This window comes from Canis aureus, chromosome 18 (genome assembly GCF_053574225.1).
Source record: "Canis aureus isolate CA01 chromosome 18, VMU_Caureus_v.1.0, whole genome shotgun sequence".
In the NCBI taxonomy this organism is placed as follows: Eukaryota; Metazoa; Chordata; class Mammalia; order Carnivora; family Canidae; genus Canis; species Canis aureus.
In genome coordinates, this window is record NC_135628.1 from 16170812 (window position 1) to 16175916 (window position 5105).

Genomic DNA, 5105 nt, shown 5'->3' on the forward strand with positions numbered 1-5105 from the left:
ATCACGCCCTGGGCCAAAGGCAGGCGCCAAACCGCTGCGCCACCCAGGGATCCCTATCATTACTATTTAAAGAGCCTCGGGCGCCTGGGTGGCTCAGTCAGTTAAGCATCACGCTCAGATCATGATCTTGGGGTCCTGGGATTGAGCCCCACATGGGGCTCCCTGCTCAGCAAGGAGTCTGCTTCTCCTTCTCTGTCTCCCTCTGCCCCTTCCCACTGCTTGTGTGCTCTCTCTCTCAAATAAACAAATAAAAATCTTTAAAAAAAAATAAAGAGCCTCTGGATCAACTTATTTTTTTTTAATCATTTTTCCATCATAGCAATTCCATGTCAACAATTAAAGCCATCTGCCACTTAGTCCACACTGTTCCCTCTCAGAATTGAGCCTTTAGTTATCTTTGAAACTTTTATCACAAAGCATAGTGCTTGGGCAAAGAGACTCAAGTCTCAAGTGCTACTTGTTCAATTAAGTAAAGACAACAGAATAGGAAGCTTTTTTTATTTTTTAGAATTAGATGGAGAAAGTCGCCCTTATTAATCAGAAAATGGCTGAACTTCCAAAGCAATTTGTTTTAAGTTTTAGAGGGAATAAAAGAGGTAGAGAGATTTCATATTTTGTTCATGGTTATCATTAATTCATTAATAAAGCAATCATTTATCAAGCGCTTACTTTGTGCCTGCCTTTCAGAAGCTCACTGCTGGCCAGAAAGCTGGGAGAGAGCTCCCTAGTGTACAACATGATGAATACATTAGCTTTTGGACCATGGAGAGGGGATGGGTGGATTCTGCTTGTGTGGGAGTGGAAAGCAAGGAAGGCATTTGGTCTCATAATTGCTGCTCCTTGAGACATGGGCCACATTAACACATCCTCATAGTTACCCTGTTATTTGTATTTGTTTCAGCCAGCTTCACGGGTCAGCATCTCATGAGAGTAGTACGAAATGGGAAGGACCTTAGTTTTCCCTTTACTGAATTGCCTGGAGAGCATCTCTTGGTGATTACAGCTGGAAGTGTGACATTTAATTAGTGGAGAAAGTGGAGTCAGGCAAGAGGCAGCCTGTGTCGGCGAGGGGGTGAGAAAAGGGTGGGGAAGAATTGATATGCTCAGTGGGACAGTTTGGCTCAGATTTTCTCCTAAGTCCAGGTTGGGTGTTCATATTACCACAGGTGGAGATTGTAGAGGCTAACAAATGAGCTGCCATGGACATCTAGAAACGGAGCAGAAAGAGGGGGTGGTGGGTACACAAAGGGATGGGGAGAGTAATTCCCTCCATTAGGAGTAGTCAGGAAAGGTTCTCCAGAAAAGATTATCACTGAGCTGAATTTCAATGATTATTTGCCTGGTATGGGGAAAAACACTCCAGGTGGTAGGAACAGACTATGTCAAGGCACTGAAGCTTTCTAAAATGCCACAGAGATCTTGAGCATCAGTGTTTTAAAATTCACATGATGTCACCCAGACTCTTCAAAACTTAACTCCACTTGTGGGCAGAATCTATTTAATAGGTGCTGAACTTCTGTAATCCTTATCTCTGGAAAGTGTCCCCCTAGAGGGAGGTAACAAGTGCAGCTTTCTGCCCTGTGGCTTGTTCCACATCAGTCCCTCCTCATATAAATTCAAAGCAGCAAAAATAGTTCAACACGTAAAAGGCTTTGTGTTGAGTGGGTGTGTATTAAACAATGGTCTACGTGGTTCAAGGTTCAGTTAGGATTTCAATATTAGTAAAAGATGTCTTGCTGGACAAATTTATTTCACCCTAGGCTCTAGGAGGACTGGAGCTTTCTGAAGTTTCCAGGAATTCTTTAAACTTGGGTCCCTCAATCAAAGGGAAATGTTTTTCCCGAGAGGTTGAAGAGGCTCTGGTTTCTCTCTTTATGTGTTAGGAGGAAAGGGCAGAGAGTTTTGGAGTTAACCACACTTGATTTGACTGTTGGCTGTGTCACTTCCTAGCCATTTGAGATGGAGTCGGTTGCTTCTCTCTCTAGAGCTCAATTTTCATATATATATGTATGTATGTATGCATGTGTGTATATAGAATTGGGAGGATATTATATATGTATGCCATAGGGCTGTTTTGAGCATTACCATGAGTCCATGTATGTACAGAACCTGGCCTATAGTGGGTACTTAGTACATAGTGGGTCTTGTCCTTTCCTGAACTACTGCTTGGTGCTGGCCCAATGCACACTGTGGGGAAACCATTACCTACCCTATTACTGTTTGAATCCAGATAAAATCTAATTAAAATGGACACCAAGAACATCTGAGAGGAAATTGTGGTTGAGACATGGAAGTTGAGGAGTCTGCCTGTGAATTGGATTCCGGAAACTGTAAAGGATGCTGTCAATGCCCCCTGCCATAGCCCTGTGGTTCACCTTGGAAGTCGCTTGTAACTTGGGTCAACGGTTTCCATGTCATGCCAATGACCTACTCAAGCCCATGATTCTGTTCAGAGGGTTCCTCTGGCTTCCTGCATGTGCTAGCCTGGAAGTGCTGGGGAATTACTGCCCCTAGGAATGGCTCTCAACTAGTGGGGATGGGAGTTAATGGATAAAAATCCCAGCTCTCGGGGATCCCTGGGTGGCGCAGCAGTTTGGCGCCTGCCTTTGGCCCAGGGCGCGATCCTGGAGACCCGGGATCGAATCCCACATCAGGCTCCCGGTGCATGGAGCCTGCTTCTCCCTCTGCCTATGTCTCTGCCTCTCTCTCTCTCTCTCTCTGTGACTATCATAAATAAATAAAAAAAAAAATTAAAAAAAAAAAAAAATCCCAGCTCTCTTGCTCCTAGGCAGGGGCAATTCTCAGGTACGTTGTATGCATCTCATGGAGGGTTCCCAAAGGGATGGAGCCCCAGTTGTCATAGGGACATCAACACACCCTGTCACACCATGTAACACACTTCTCTGTTCCCTGACTCACTTCCTGGGATGACCTCCAAAAGTACTTGTATGCAAATTATTCTGTGCTTCTAGTAGCTGGGGCAGATCACATCATTACCATGGGCCTACAATGCTGCTCAGATCCAGGGCTGCTTTGCTGTCCCTGTGAGTGACTCACATATAGCGCCAGGAGAATATTGCAGACCACAGGAACTGTGTCATCATTTCCCCTGAAGCAGGAAGCTGTATCATTCATCGACAGACTGAATGTGGCATTTGCCTTGCCACACAGAGAAAGAAGAAGAGCCATGGAGGTGGATAGAATGATTCTGGCTGGTGATTAATTGAAGATCAGGTGGCCATCCTCATGGACATGATCAGCACAAAATGCTATACCAAAGTCAGTCTACACTATGCCAAAGCCACCAAAGTCTATGCCATTTTTACTCATGGAATCTTCTCTGGGCCATTTCCAGAATTACTAATGCTGCCCCTGAAGCTGTCAATATCACAAACACCATTCTACAAGAGGACAAAATGAAACACTGCTCTAATATTCAAGTTATGGGTATTTCAATGATTTTGCTGAGGCAATCCAAAGAGCAAACAACAGTACACGCCTCCTACTTGTTTAGCCATGGCCCTTCATGTCTCCAGAATATTATGATTTCATACATGATACTGTGAATTAAACTTTTTTGACTTTAGAATTCAGTAAAATATAGAATGATGAATATTAAAGCATCAGATCTCTGTTTTAAAACTTTGGAACAGGGCAGCCTGGGTGGCTCAGTGGTTTAGCGCCACCTTTGGCCCAGGGCGTGATCCTGAAGACCCAGGATCGAGTCCGGTGTGATCCTGGAGACCTGGGATCGAGTCTCGCGTCTGGCTCCCTGCGTGGAGCCTGCCTCTCCCTCTGCCTGTGTCTCTGCCCCCCCCCCACCTCTCTGTGTCTCTCATGAATAAATAAATAAAATCTTAGAAAAAATAAAACTTTGGAACATATCTTTAAGGTTTTAGGAAACCATGGTTAGAGGTAGAGGAATGTTTGTTTACTTTTTAATTGAACTTGTCTTGAATGAAAAGTTTTGGTGTCATTTTGCCTTGTTGAGAAGGGGAACTTTTATCTTTGTTCTTATGATACTCTGAGGCAACAATCATACAATTGTATAATTTCCTTATACAATCAATCCTCTTAAAAAAACAATCAATCCTCTTGTGAAAATTCATAGTTTACATATTTCTGATGTTGTCAAAGATAAATTCCTATTAAAGCATTTTGTGTACTACTTTACTTGTAATGATAATATGAACATTTGGGTGAGGCTGCAATTAGCTCTTTACTTTTGAATGTGCATTAGAAAATCATGCAATACCTTGAATACTGACTTTCAGGGTTAAAATAAACTAGCTACTTTGCTTAACTTAAAGTGAATTTTATTTAGCTAAAAATGCCAATGAATCATATATTTTCTGATAGACAAATCAGAGGCAACAAAATCATAGGTAAATGCAGTTTTATGAATTGCCTCTAATCCAACTGGAACCACAGTTGCAACTTTTAAACTACAGCTTCTAAAAATATGTGGTAACTGCTCACACTTACTTGAACTTCTAAGTCTAAAAATTCCAAAAGCTATGTCCAGCAATAGACTACTGTATTCAAACTTACTATCAAATTGATGAGCAATTTCTGACTGCCTTAGTGGGCTGCAAATTGAAGTTGGAAGATGTATAGAATTCCCAATTCTTTGAGATGCACTCTAACATATCCTGTTTTTTTGCATTGTATTTGTAGCTTCTATCCTTCATTATTTCCTCAGTAATCTTATGTTGTGGATTTCCCTCAAAATGAAGACTACCTTAAATCCATTAACATTCAGTCTGATTCTCTTTTTTGCTTTTGATAGAGGAAATAGATAAATTTGTTATGAGTGCCTCTAAATGCATATTTAAATACTATCCCCTTTCTGAACTTGTTTCATTCATATTAAATACACTTTGCTTTTTGCATTCTGAAGCAGCAAGTCTATCAGGCAAATGCTTATTGTAACTGCAGATTTTAACTGAAAGATATAGATAAAAGAATGTTAAGAAAAAAGTATTAATAAGTAAACCTTAATTGTTTCATTAGGATAATGTTCAAAAATTGTGAAGAGTGATGGTTGGGAAAATCCCACTGAAGATGATGTTACCCATAGGCTGATAATTTACAAGAGTTCCCTA

General features: G+C 41.4%; 1 pseudogene; it reads left to right on the plus strand.

Annotated features, from left to right (window-relative positions):
• Positions 1 to 2768: 2768 nt before the first annotated feature.
• LOC144288624 (ribose-phosphate pyrophosphokinase 2 pseudogene) lies at positions 2769 to 4023 on the plus strand (annotated as a pseudogene).
• The last annotated feature ends 1082 nt before the right edge of the window (positions 4024 to 5105 follow it).